This window comes from Pinus tabuliformis, chromosome J, assembly GCF_031772625.1.
Source record: "Pinus tabuliformis cultivar Carrire ecotype Pingquan chromosome J, CPIR1, whole genome shotgun sequence".
In the NCBI taxonomy this organism is placed as follows: domain Eukaryota; kingdom Viridiplantae; phylum Streptophyta; class Pinopsida; order Pinales; family Pinaceae; genus Pinus; species Pinus tabuliformis.
The window spans coordinates 716427104-716442221 of NC_142295.1; positions in this window are offsets into that span (position 1 = coordinate 716427104).

The window sequence follows — 15118 nt, forward strand, 5'->3', positions numbered from 1 at the left end:
AAGAAACTTTCAAAAAGCAAGAAAAGGTGTAAGGCCACAAAATGATGGAAACCGAAGCAAGTAAACCAATAATCAAGCTTGACACAAAGATTGACGACAATCTACTATTCGAGAGAACCAAAACAATCAAGAACCTCTATAAGAAGTCTTGTGTGTCAAAACACAAATGAAAAACTCACTCAAAAGGAAACCTAGGCCAAAAAAATTTCAAAGCAGATGAGAATTCAAAACAATAAGCTCACTGAATAATAAAATTCTAAAGACAGAAATTGACGACTCAGAAACCAAACATACCAAGAAACAAATCTTTTTGGGTAGAGAGGTTTGAAAAAAGCATGAAAAAAAGGGTATACATGACTGTGTCCAAGCATAGAGGCATGTACATGCACTTCTAATAAAGGAAACTTGCATATACGTGGGTTCACTTCATAGAAACAAGCGTGTGTACCCTACTGTAAATAGAAAAAAGTGCGTATACTAATTTTTGCAAGAAAAGAAAAAACAAAGCTAGATCAAAAATATCAGACTTAAGGTCTAAGTTTCTACTAGACCAAACAATATTGTCACAATAAGAAAACCAAGAACTGAGCCCTGATTGACACTGAACAACCTAAACTAGGAATAACAAGATTGTTATCCCCAGCTGAGTTGCCAATCCTGTTACAGGAATAAGTACCCTAGGGCTTTGGGTTGGAACCCCAACAAAGAAAGAGCAAACTATAGTAAGAAACACTCATACAACTCAGGAAACATGCTTATATAAACAAACTATGTGATAGCAACCATACCTAGATGTCCTTCGTTTGGGTAGTTCCAGCACGGTTTAGACCCTCTGCAACTCCTGATAATCTTCGAATCTACAAATTAACTAATTCGCACATACATAGCAGCATATAGATAAAGCATTTTAAAGAAAACAACTTTATATCATATAAGAAAATGATTAGTTATACATCAAAATAACATTCATACATGAATTACAACAGTATCTTATGCATAAACAAAGTCAATCTCAGGAACAAGAAAACGTTTATTTTTACTATAGAAAGCTATAACTAACACGGAGAGAATTCACCTGAGTCTTCTTCTTTCAGCTCCAAGTGGAACCATCCTCTAGATCCGTCTAGTCCCAGTCTTCAACAGTCTCCTTCCATAACCAATACCGTGATATCTTAAGCAAGTGGGAGAATATCAACACTCAAGGAAACAAGGGTTTCCTGAAACTTGGGGAAGTGCTTAAAGCACAGGGATACTTCAGAGTCAATCAGGGATAATCTTAGTATAGTAATTCAATCTCTTCTCCTCCTTAAGGCCTTCCCATAGAAGTCTATTTATACTTCTCCCAATTAGTTTTTAGTTGGGAAACAGTTGGGCCACGAGCACTAGGAGGTAAAAAACAGGTAAAACTCATGAACTCCGCCCATAATTAAGGAAAATTAATTTTTTTAAGTGTTTTAACACATATACGCGGGTTGGTTATTGAATAACCCGCGTGTACACACTTTTATCTCAGGGAAAAGTAGTGTACAGGGAATAAAACACTGTTTTTAAAATATTTGGACCAAGTCTGGAAGGAGGGGTTTCCCTAGGTCATAAACCAAGCATCACAAGTACCAAGGGTGGTAATTAGAGCTATAACACAACCCAGAGCTACTCAGCCCAGAAATTGTGCAGAACCTATTGTGCTAAGAAATTGCTTAGTGTATGAGCCAAACAGTTGCTCGATCCTTCCCAGAACTATGCAATATTTCCACGCAATGAATGGAAAAATTTCCCAAAAAAAAGTCAAAAAATAAAAAAGCATCCCTAAAAAATAGGGATCTCTTTTAAGCAACCGAAGGAGGCACTTGAGTCATTTTTAGACACTGTTGCCAAGTGTCACTTTTTCCTTGATTTTTGGCATAAACATTATAAACCCTAACTTGACCAAATCTATTTAATCCACATTACTAGAGGTAATTTCCACATTTGATCTTCGGTATATGCCATTCCTTACGAGATCAAGGAGCCTTTGATGTGATTGTCGTCGCTTTTCCAGGTGAGTTTTTCTTTTCTAGTCTTTTGCTTCTTTTTCTGTCGCTTTTTGTTATTTATCTTGTGAGAGTGTTGTTTCACTTGTTTCTTTGAACAAGTTTTAGTGTTTTCACTTATTTTAGCTTATAGAAGTGTTGTTTCAAGTTTTATATTGCCTTTCCTAAGTGTCGCATGAGTTACCCTATTTTTTCACCAACGGTCGTCGTTTCAGCGACTCTCTTCACATGCTTCATTTTAATTCATTTTAATTGATTCCTGGACTCATTTCACATGCATGCATAAAAAATTAGTTAGATATTCACTCAACATCACACCATCCTTCAGAAATTCTTGTTTTTTTCACTCCCCATGGGAAGATCTGGGTCCCCTTGAATTGATCGCACACTTCACTACATGCACTGCTTAATCTGGGAGCTCGAGGCCTCTTCCTTGAATTCTTTAATTGCCCAAAGTTGTTCCTGGGCTAGCTCCAACTGCACACTACCCAGCCCCAGGAGCCAGCCTCCCATCTTGGCCACTGATACTGCGCAATGCCTAGTCTCTCTCGTATTTTGCCTAGATTGAACTACAAATTTTGAGTCATCAAGCTTATAATTAACATGACATCCAAGAGAGGTACATCAAAGCAAACCACCAAGAGTAGTATTGGGGAAGAAGATGAGAAGATATCAGTTGATCTACTAGTTTATGTAGATACTCTGTTGTTCATTAAGAAGGGTACCCCACTGACATGGAAGAAAATCAAAGATGCTTTCACAATGAACTTCAAGGAAGACTTACAGGACCGCAAGGTGTATATCAGTATCCAGTGGCCAGTCTTATACAAGGTTGCATGAAGGTACCACGTCTTCCCATGTGCGGACATTATCAACTAGATTGTCTCACACAGAGATGAAGAGACTATGACACTAAGAAGTTCCAGTGGGAGAGATCTTGCCACCTTCAGGGCAAAGAAATTTCAGAAATGTATCATTTACCCGAGTCGGTAAAGCGCATGGACTCATTTTTCTATGCCACCCATAAATTTCTGAACACTAGAGATATTGTCAAGCGCTAGGTGAAAGAGTCATCAAAGTTTAGACAGACACCCACTCATGTTTACAAGACAAAGTCCCTTAGGAAGGCTTATTAATTCTTTATCGTATTTTCTTGTAGAATATATGGTCAAGAGAACACAAAAAAATTTCTTAGAGGGAGGTTAGTCGTACTGGACCAGTTGGTGACTGATGGGAAGCCATTCAACTGGTCATATTTGTTGGCTCATCAGTTGAATATCCATGTGACTAACACTCGAAATCCACCCAAGAAGGAGAAAGCAAGGTTTTACATGTTCACATACTTACTGGATGCAATTTGTGCCCAACATTAGTTCCCTAGCATGAGATGGGCATGGGCACCAAAAGGGACTATTTTCAACATCTATTGCAAGTTGTTTTTTGACTGCAACTATCGAGGAGTGATGGCAAGGCTAACTGACGATTTTATCATCCCGTTGTACAATCTTATCTTTGAATAAGATCTACCTTACATTTACCAAGAAGAAATGGAGGCAATAGTGAAAATTGTAGATTGGTATGCCTCACCAGGTGGCACATTCATCAGAGCGTTGGGCGAAGAGAATCCTCTGCATGTTCTACCAAGGTTTTCCACTAACAAGTTGATTGTGTAATAAGTTTCATATCACCTCTGTACAGGGTTGTCAATAGGACTACATAGGAAGAAGAAATTGCCATGTCCCTCTCTTCCTTTATGGATCGAATTATACAAGATTAAGTGCTTGAAGAATGTAGATGTCGAGGTTAAGGAGATACTGAAATTTGATTTCAGCATGAGATATTTTAATCCATATGATCCCCATGGTATTTGCAAGGACCATTGTGTGAGAGTGAATTTTCCATGGATCCATGGGGCATGTCATTGGCCAGAGGAGGACCCTTGGAGGTACTATTACAATGTCTCCAAACTCCATGATCCAAACAATATAGCAACAACTTGGGATGTTTCTCTGCAGTGAGCAGCAAATCTGAAAGCAACAACAACAACAACAGTAATAGGCAAAAATCCACTAAAGGACAGGGGAAAGAGGAAGTTTGTTGAGGACCTAGAGGGAGAGAAAACATGCAAGATGAAGGCATATCCTATCCTTAAGAAGGCAGCTTTGGTAGTGGAAGCAAAGAGGTAGCAGCAGATAAAGAGAGAAGAGAGAAGGCAGAGAGAAGCATAGGTTGTAGGAAGAAGAACTAAAGCTGCAGGAGATGGAGAAGAAGTCGAAGTAAGAATAGGAGCTGAGGAGGAGAGAAAGAGAATAGAATCATAAAAAGGAAGAGGAACAAAGGCAAGGCATGATGATAGAGAAAACATTGCTAATACAGGTTGATGAGTTAGAACAACGAGCAGCTGACGAAGAGGGTGAACAGATGTAGGATCAAAATCTTGTTGCGCAGATTGAGCAACTGATTGAAGTGACATACATTGAGTTGGAACAGGAGCCAAAAAATGAAGACACTAAACTTGTACTGAGAGCATTAGGGGTCATCTCTCAGTCTCCACCACCTCCAATGTCAGAACCAGTCCCAAGCAAGGAAGGAGATATTATTCTCCTTGATGATGATCGAGTCATGGATGTGTACAATCTATCATTTGGCAAGCTGTAGAATAATATTGTACAGGCACAGAGGAAGAAATTTCCGTATGATGACGCATCACCTACACTCATCAAGGAAATGGTGATAGTGTAAGACAACAAGAAGCATCCATCTTCCCTTGTCGAAGCCAGCTTGGCCTGTGCAAGAGCAACAAGCTCAAATGTTAAGTACCTAACAGCCAAGAATAAACAATTGGAAAAGAACTTGGAGGATTCCAAGAAAGAGGCAAAACAAGTGTACGCATAAAAGTAGAATGTTGTTTCTACGATGGCGGAGATGAGGAAAGAAATACTCATTGAATTATCAACAATTGAGGGTACCATGTGGAAGCTCTATGACAGATGTTTCACCATCCATAAAGTTTTTGTCCATGTGCATGGCCTACATCAGTGGAGAAAACAGTTTGTTCAAACTCTCAAGAACAGACATGTTTCCATCACCCCTATACAAAAGTCTAAATTTTGGTACAAAGGGGCCCCACTTGACTTAGTTAAGAACATTGAAGCCACAAGAAGAGTTGGAGAAAGAAAAGGTTTAGATGTTGATCCAGAACTACGAGCAACTCGCCCCATTAATCAATAACATACAGGCCTCATGTGTTTAGTTGTATAGTAGTTTGGATGTTATGGTGAGGAAGCACAAGATCCCATAAAATGGTTCCCTCACCAATGTTAGACCCAAGAATCAAGTCCAACTAGAGATCAGTGAGTACATGGAGCAGCTAAGACAAGAAGCCACCAGGGAAGACTTGGAGCTGAACAAAACAACATGCTGAAGTACATTGATGGCCCTGTCAAGGTCAACACCTTGGTGCACATGCTTTAGAATGAGTTGGATATAGGTTCCAAGACCATATACCCATATGCCATGGAGGCAAGAGTCTGCTTTCATAAATACACCATTAAATAGTTTGGGGACACCATCACGTAATACCAAGCTTGGAATCACTATGTGACCGAGAAGCACCAAGTGCAGGTTGTCAATTTGGTCTTTCCCCAAACTTCAAAAATTTAGTGTTTTGTCTTCTTAGGTTGTCTCTAGACTATTTTGTCTTACATGGGCACATGTGGAAAATTTAATATTATCTGTAAATATGTTGTAAGTGAAATTCCAATGTCATTAGTGGAATGTGAAAGGTCATCATTTTATGTAATGAATTACTTGTAAATAATTTGAAGATTCATGATGGTAGTCAATGAGTAACAAAGGGGAATGTTAAGGGCCACCCCACCCTTTGTTATAAATAGAACCTCACAACTCCTAGAAAGGGCTTTTGGGAGCCAAGATTTTGGCTAGGCCAAGGCTTAGAAAAGGCTTGGGAGTATTGTGAAGAGCCTTGGCTTCTCCATAGCATAGAGTGATTCTACTTCTTTGGAGGAGTAGGTGTTCTTGACTATAATGTTCCACTATTGGGGATAGTGGTCATTAATGGTTTATGTATGGATGGAACTTTCACTTATAATAATAATATCATAGCAAACACACTTTCATGAATTTTTTGTTAATGTAATTGGACTATTATGGTTGCTTTAGCAATGCATTTTTCTTAACTTACACATTTCCTTATGAACTACTTTGTATGAAATTGTAAAAATATTGTTGAATGTGTGTTGTTGGATTAACTCATCACTTTAATTATGGACTATTATGCATTTTAGCCGATGCTGTCATTCCACTCGTGTGTTTCGTTCAAGCTGCGTACTATTACAGACTTCTAAGGGGTGCACTTCCTTTTCCCCTCCATGTGTTAGAACCTTCATGCATCGCACTTGACTCTTCGTATGGTCACACACTTACTCTTGCCCAAAGATATCATACTTACCTCTGCACGCTACCATGGGAAAGGAATTAAACTACCACCCACTGCTGGGACTCCTAATCCAAACAGTTTGAGGTATAGTTGGGACTTCATATCAGGGAGACCCCTTAAATGTTGGTGGATCCATCACAGTCAACATTTCTGGTGCTAGAAGGAGGGCCAGATGAAAATTTAGTCCCTTGAAGTCTGTTTTGAATTTCTACACATATTTCATGACTTTTTTTCAAATCATAACCCTGACATGTTTCTCTAACTTTTTTTATTTTAAAGTGTCGGTGAGCATCATAGATGACTTGTCCAGATATAAGTTCAATGGTGGGGATGTAACAACCTTATTCAAGCACACAATTTCTTTTATTGGCTTATGTGACAGGTATGATGTATTGGCTAATGATATTTCTTGTGGGTTGTTCATGTTCACGTTTGAAGGGTGTGTAAAGCAATGGTGTCATACATTGCTTGCAGCCTCTATACACTCGTTTGATCACTTGTTTGGTGAATTATGTCATGATTTCATTCTTTATGATCATAAATGCATTAATAAAAAAATCTTAAAATTTCCAAAATAACCTGACGAAACTCTTCAAGATTTTCATGATTGTCTTCTTCACTACTGTTATGAATTTCGTGAAGATGAAATTGACTAGGAATTTTTGGATGAAAGATTTCAATATCGTGTTCACGTTTCTGAGAATCCACATGAGTTATAATATTTTGAACCTCTCCTGACATACCTTAGTTTTAGAGCTTATAAATATGATATGGACAAGGTTGTTGTCCCAAGTGACCCTCCCTCCCCTTCTCATCAAACATCTCTAGCTTCATAGGTCGAGGTGGGAAAAGTTGAGAATCCACCTTTTGAGTTGTCACCATTTCCTCCTACCCCACCTGCTCAGGATTTATGCGTGGATTTGGTTTGTAACTCTGATGGTTGTCATATGGTATTATCTCCTCATCCTCCATCCTTTGGTCTCTTTGATCGTTCGGATTTTGGTGTGTTGTGTTCGTCCGTCTCGGATCTCACATGTGATGTTCACAAGGATCAAGTTCTTAATGGAGTTGGTGTTGAACAACCAACCTTCGTTATTATTTTTTATGAGTATGTGTGGGAGTCTGAACAAGAGTCTGCGGTGAAGGATGACCTCCTTATATCTTGACGTCGTCCACTTTATCCTGACATCTTCCATGATTCTTCCATTTCTGTGTCATATTTTGAAAACTCATTTCCGAATGTTTCTATTTCTGATCTTTTGCATTACACGTGGAATTCCATTTTTTCATTGGATTGCAAAGAGGACAAATCTATCTTCCCAGATTCTCCCAATCTCTCATCTTACCTTTTTGAAAACATAAAGGGTGAAATTTCACGTTTTTCATCACCCCCTGTTTACAATTCTTCAGAGAATGAGGATGTCACTGACCATCATCTTGAAATTTCTGATCATGGTTGTCGTGATATTTTGATCCATTCATCTTATCACGATTTTGATTTTTCCATTGTTGTTATTTCTAAGCCACCGGTCTTTGATGATCCATCTTCTGAAGAATTGGAAACTGCTCAAGTTGTCGAGGCACTTCAGCCCAAGCTAATGGTTATGTCACGTTCTCTTAGACTTGAGGTTAGTTCCACTTCTAATCAGAAATATGTTGAATCTATCCAAGCTCCTCATCACTCTGTTGTTCACCTTGAAAATCAATATATTTCATAGTTTTTTCATCGTCCACAAGAATTACACAATCCTATTGCTCATGGATTGGAGGAGTCATACGTACAAAAAATTGTTGCAAAAACATAAATTTTCTTCTTTCTATATGTTTTCTCTTTTCTCGAGTTCGGAGGTGTGCACATGCATATCTTCCACTCACAATGTGATAGGACACCATGATACATCCACAGAGTGCCTTTCATGTGCTTTCCATTTTTTCTTTTGTGCATATGCATTCAAGCTTCGAACGTATTGGTTTACATTGTTTTATCTTTCTTGTCTATTCGTATACTGGCATATCTTTCTTTTCAGTCATGCTCTGGCCTTCATGGGCCAACCAATGCATTGATGGCTACATTCAAAGTATCACTTTATGTGAGTTTTCCTATGATTTTTTTAGGTTAGCAGTAGGAGTAGTCTTTTCTTTTCTTGTTTGTTTCCTGATTTTCTTACTTTATTTGCTTTGTATTGCTTCTTTCCTTTGTTTGTTTTCTTTTTCAGATATAGGTTAATTTCTTCATGAAACCATGTTTGGCTTCTTAGCTAAGAAAGTTGAAATCCAAGAGGAAATTGTACAACTATCAACATTTGGTTATCTTTCTATTCCCTCTCCTTATGTGAATCTTTCATTTCTTCTAGTCGATGATACCCAGATGGAAAATACACTCCTTTCAGAGAGAGTCATAGTGAAATCACGATGCTTACACTCTTAACTAGTACCGCATACTCTAATCAGTTTTATATATTCAGTTAACCGTTGTCAACTCATTCAAGTAGAGTAATGAGAGGGGGGAACCTTAACAAGTATTTCAGAGGTATATATAAATATCCTTCTCTAAAGGGACAACCTCTTCTTCTCTCAATAAGTCAGGATCCCTCTTCTACCTCATTAAATAAATAAGTGCCTATGCATAGTTCTTTAAAATGGAAAAATAAAAAATAAAAAAATGAAATAAAAGGTGAAAGAATAGAAAGGCTTCTTGCACATAGTGGTGAATCAAGTAACTCTATCAGGAAATTTTCCAGGCTCGCTAGTAGCAGAGAAATGCTTTTGTTCTTGAAGTGACTCCATCGGGATATTGTCCAGGCATGCTAGTAGCGAAGCAACGCTAGAGATGAAACTAAAACTATGACGATTTATTTTACTTGTGCATCTATATACCTCTCATCCCCAATCAAAATAACCTAGTTTGACTTGGCTTGGTATGTGTGTTGTCGATAAAGAGAATGGTAGGGACTACATCTTCAACTCAAGTTAAGTGAAGAAGTTATGATAATCGAAGAAATGAATTGTATTTTCTGTTGGCATTATGGCTAAAGTGTTGTCCTTGATGGCAACCCATTCAGGTGATAGATCACAGTACTTCAAGTCAGCAGCAGAGATTGATGATCAGCTATCAAATATTGAAGAAAATAAGGGGTACGCAGGTACACCTTACATAAGGTGCGTACACGCAGGTCAGTGTTACATAAAGTACGTACATACCCGCAGTTATCCCGTTCAGGAGGTGCGTACCCCCAGTGCACACATTTCAAGGCAAAGAAATTCACATGTGGGGTTTTCTTATGTTTTACTCTTGGCATTTAGCCGACGGTATTGGGTTATTATGGTGTCATCTCATGGTATTGATCCATGTTTTAAGGAAGAGCTTTCCTATATAAAGCAAAGGAGATCATTTGGCTTGAGCATGTTTTGGGTTGAATATCTTACGAGGGCTAGATCTGGTCTAGATCTAAATAAGGCGAATCTATTGATGGACTGAGATCTCTTCGGCACATGTTCAGATCTGTAGATCTGACTGTCTGGGTTATTTTTGAATTCTTGAAATCATCTATGCCCGAAGGTACGCAGGTACAGTGAAAGAAAAGTGCGTACGTACGTAGTAACGAAGCGTTTCAGGTGCGGAGGTACGCAGGCACAGAAGGGTTGCAGGTGCGGAGGTACGCAGGCACAGAAGGGTTGAAGGTGCGGAGGTACGCAGGCACAGAAGGGCTGCAGGTGCGTACATACGCAGGCATAGAAGGGTTGCAGGTGCGTACATATGCAGGCACAGAAGGGTTGCAGGTGCGGAGGTCCGCAGGAAGTTCAATGGACTCAGAGCGAGGTACGCAGGCTAGCAGTTGAGCAGGGTGCGTACATAAGCAGGCTAGCAGTTGAGTAGGGTGCGTACTATAAGCAGGGAAGCAGTTGAGCAGGGTGAGTACAGTAAGCAGGCCAGCAGTTGAGCAGGGTGCTTACGTAAGCAGGCCAGCAGTTGAGCAGGGTGCTTACTTCTCTTAGGATCTTTGTTTATCATTGTTGTGTTCTGGGTTTGGTCCTATTATTGTTGATCTGATTACTACAGTTGATTGGGTGATTCTCTTATACTTGATGATCATTTGATGCTTATGGATCCAGTTTGAAAATTTATGAAAAGTGGTCCTTGTAAGAAAAGAAGTAGGGGGTTGTAGCTCCCTTCCAGGAGAGACTGGAAAACGAGAGAGAGAGTTGTAGCTCTCTGCAGGTTGTAGCCTGCGTACTGGTAAAGGACTGTACCAGTACAAAACCATTGTAAAAGGAGTTTCTAATTTGAAAGAAGATAGAGACATATTGCAGCAGGTGGTTTTCACCCACATTGGGTTTCCACCTTACATCTTGTGTTCTTTGGTGTGACTATCTGTTTTCTTTTGTTCATGCTCATTATTTTATGGTACTGACATGCAAAAATAATTCAAAGAACAAATAAAGAAGATTTATTAAAAGAATTAGATAATACTGATTCACCCCCCCTCTCAGTATTATTTCCAACAATTGGTATCAGAGCAGGTCCTTCAGAGAAGCTTGATCACTTGAAGGTAGATCGGTCATCATGAGCAACTACGAGAGAGAAGCATCAATCAGGCCACCGGTTTTTGATGGGACAAACTTCAATTATTGGAAGGTAAGAGTTACTGCCTATCTTCAATCTCTTGGTACAGAAGTTTGGGACATTGTAGAGACAGGCTACGCTTTTCCTTCAGCTACTCCTACAGATGCAGCCGAGAAAAAGAAGTATGAAACAAATGCGAAAGCAGTCAGTACTCTATTAGGATGTATATCTCAATCAGAATTCATGAAGGTAATGCACTATAAATCCGCAAAAGAGATATGGGACAAAATTGTCACGAGCTATGAAGGAGATGAATAGGTAAAGCGTGCTAAACTTCAAACTCTCAGAATTCAGTATGAGACTCTCAAAATGTATAATGATGAAAGTGTGGCTAACTATTTTCTTCGGGTAGATGAGGTTGTTAACTGTATGAAAAATTTGGGTGAAGAAATAAAAGAGGCTATTGTAGTTGAAAAGGTTCTAAGATCATTGTCCCCCAAGTTTGAATCTAAAGTATCTGCAATAGAAGAAAAGGAAAATCTACGAATTCTTACTATGTCTCAGCTACATGGAATTCTAACTGCTTATGAAATGAGAAAGGGAGGTCCATCAGACAGAAGAGAAGCTGCTTTCAAGGCATCAGGCAAAGGAGATTATTATGAAGCGAGCCACGTCCCAGAAGAAGAGGAAGAAGAATCAAATTTTGTCAGAAATCTTCAAAGGGGTTCTGGAAGGTTCAGAGGTAAGTTACCTTTTAAATGCTTTGCTTGTGGAAGAGTAGGTCATTATGCTGCAAAATGTCCTTATAAGGATAAAGGAAAGGAACCTGCTAGATGGAACAAGAAACAGAATGAAAATAAGAAAAGCTACTACACTCATGAAGATAGTGATGGTCTATCAAACAGTGATGAAGATGAACAAGGTAATGGATATAATTTGTTAATGGCATTTGAAGATGATGATTATATGGATGCTATAAATGTGGATAACCTTTATGATGAAATTACTAGACTCAAGAGATGTATAGAAGAAAAGAACATGATCATTGATACTCTACAATTTCAAATTGATGAAAAGGAAAAACATCTTGAAAAATTAGAAGGTGAAATTGTTGGTCTTAGAAAAGAGATTGAGAAAACAAAAGCTATTAACCTCAAGTTTGTCAAAGGATCTGAAACTTTGGATGAGATTATCAATGTGCAGCGGTCTCCACTAAACAAGACAGGTCTGGGCTATAATGGAGAAACTTCTCAAGCATCCACCTCAAAAAGTTATCTTGATGCAGCAAGAAGAAATGAGCAAAAGCACAATGAAGATCATCAGGTAAAGCAAGGACGAATTACAAACAGAAACTATCAGGGGCAATCCATCTTAAGGGTAAACAAAAGCTACAACCAGCCACAGGTAAAATCTTCTCAATTTGGTTCAAGAATAGATGACAATAGAAATTACAATCAATTGGCTGGTAGATTCGATAACCGTAGAAGTTTCTTCAATGGACAATGCTTTTCTTGCCATAACTTTGGTCACAAAGCAGCTCAATGTGTTGCATATAAAACGATCATGACTAGGGAAGCTCAAAAACAAAGAATTATGACAGGGATTACAAAAAGGACCTATAACAACTTTTCAGTTCTTGAAAATGAAGTTGAATGTTCTATTTGCAATAACTTTGGTCATGAAGACTCTGAATGCAGGAGCAGGTTTCAGCAGAAAAAGGAACAAGCCTCAAGCACCAAAACATGGAGAATAAAGGAACCTCAAACAGAAAGATGTGGGATAGCATTTTGTGCAGAAGGACAGGAAAATCTATGGTACATTAACAGTGGATGTTCGAAGCATATGACAGGTGATAAAGAAAAACTTGAGTCTTATTCTACTCTAGAAAAGGGAAAGAAAGTCTCTTTTGGAAATGATACTCCTGCAACTATAAAAGGAAAAGGCATTGCTCAGTTAAAAGAAAAGGTCAAGGCTGGAAATGTTTTGTATGTTGATGGATTGAAGCATAATCTTCTAAGTGTCAGCCAGATGTGTGATCAAAGAACCGAGGTTATATTCAGATCAAATGGATGTCTTGTTCATGATCTTGATACAGGTAAAACAGTGATCAAAGGCAAAAGAACTCCAAATAATCTGTACATATTTGAAGAAGGACAACAACAATGCTATCTGAGCAAGGATGATGAGCACTGGTTATGGCATCGGAGGTTGGGACATCTAAGCTTTTCACAAATAAGGAAAGCATGCAAATATCAGGCAGTTCGCGATCTTCCAGATATCACAATTCCTGACAACACCATATGCAAATCATGTCACTTTGGAAAACAAACCAGAACTAACTTTCCAGAGAAAGAAGGATCAGCTAGCATGCCTCTTGAACTAGTACATACAGATACATGCGGTCCTTTCAGGAAAAGAACACCTCGAGGAGAAGAATACTTGATATTATTCATTGACGATTTCTCCAGGTTTGTCTGGTTAGGACTTATGAAGCACAAAGATGAAGCATTCGAAAAATTCAAATCCTTCAAAGCCTTGGTTGAAAATGAATCAGGTCACAAAATTAAGTGCCTCAGATCCGACAGAGGTGGGGAATTTACTTCAAATGAATTTTTCGATTTCTGTGAAGAACATGGGATAAGAAGAGAATTCTCTACAGCAAGAACTCCTCAGCAAAATGGAGTTGTGGAAAGAATGAACAGAACAGTCCAACAAATGGCTCGTGCTATGCTTGATGAGTCAGGAACTCCCGCAACTTTCTGGGGTGAAGCTGCACATGCTGCAGTTGTTATTCTCAACAAAACAAATGTTCGGGTGAACAACACTCAAACTCCTCATGAGCTCTAGAGTGGTAGGACTCCTTCAGTAAAGCACTTCAAAATCTTTGGGAGCAAATGTTATATCAAGAATACTGATGGGCAGCTTGGCAAACTTGAACCTAGAGCAGATGAAGGCATTCTTCTTGGTTACTCTCCACATAGCAAAGCATACAAATGCTACAATAAAAGACTTGGCAGAATTGTTGACAGCATTGATGTAGTGGTTGATGAGAAGGGATACATTCCTAGGCAAGTACATCATGAAGACATCGAAGAAGATGAAGGCTACCCCCAATGACAGAATGATGAAGAAGAAGAACCTCAAGAAGAACCAGAGGAGCAAACAAGAATAGAAGAAAAGACTCCATCCAGATATGTTCAGAAGAATCATCCAGAATCTCAAATTATGGGGCAGAAAGAAGCATGTGTACAAACAAGAAGAACAGTTGCAGAAGCTTCAAGCTATTTGGCATTACTCTCCTCTACTGAACCACAAAATGTGAAATAGGCATGTGAAGATGAATGTTGGGTGAAAGAAATGGATGAAGAACTTGAGCAGATCGAAAAGAACAACACTTGGGAGCTGGTTCCTAGACCAAAAGATAAGAATGTTATCGGAACAAAATGGGTCTTCAAAAATAAATTGAATGAAAATGGAGAAGTAATTAGAAACAAAGCCAGACTTGTTTGTAAAGGGTATGCGCAGCAAGAAGGAATAGACTTTGAAGAAACCTTTGCTCCTGTTGCAAGACTTGAGGCCATCCGAATGTTCCTTACTCTCTCAAGTTTTCAAAACTTCAAAGTATTTCAAATGGACGTGAAATCAGCCTTTCTAAATGGAGACTTGGAAGAAGAAGTGTACATTGAACAGCCAGATGGGTTCATTCTTAGAAATGATCCAAATCTTGTATGCAGATTGAAGAAGGCTCTCTATGGTCTCAAACAAGCTCCAAGGGCTTGGTACTACCGTTTGGACAAATATCTTCATCAACAAGGCTTTTCAAAAGGATCAACAGATAGCAATCTTTATATAAAAGTTGAAAATGACAAATTGCTAATACTTGTTGTGTATGTAGATGACATTATTTTTGGGAGCAATGAAGAAGCTATGAGTCAAAGTTTTGCCTTGGTCATGCAGAAAGAATTTGAAATGTCCTTGCTAGGAGAACTGACATATTTCCTTGGTTTTCAAATCCAACAAAAAGAAGGAGGAATTTTTTTATCTCAAACCAAGTATCTCAAACAG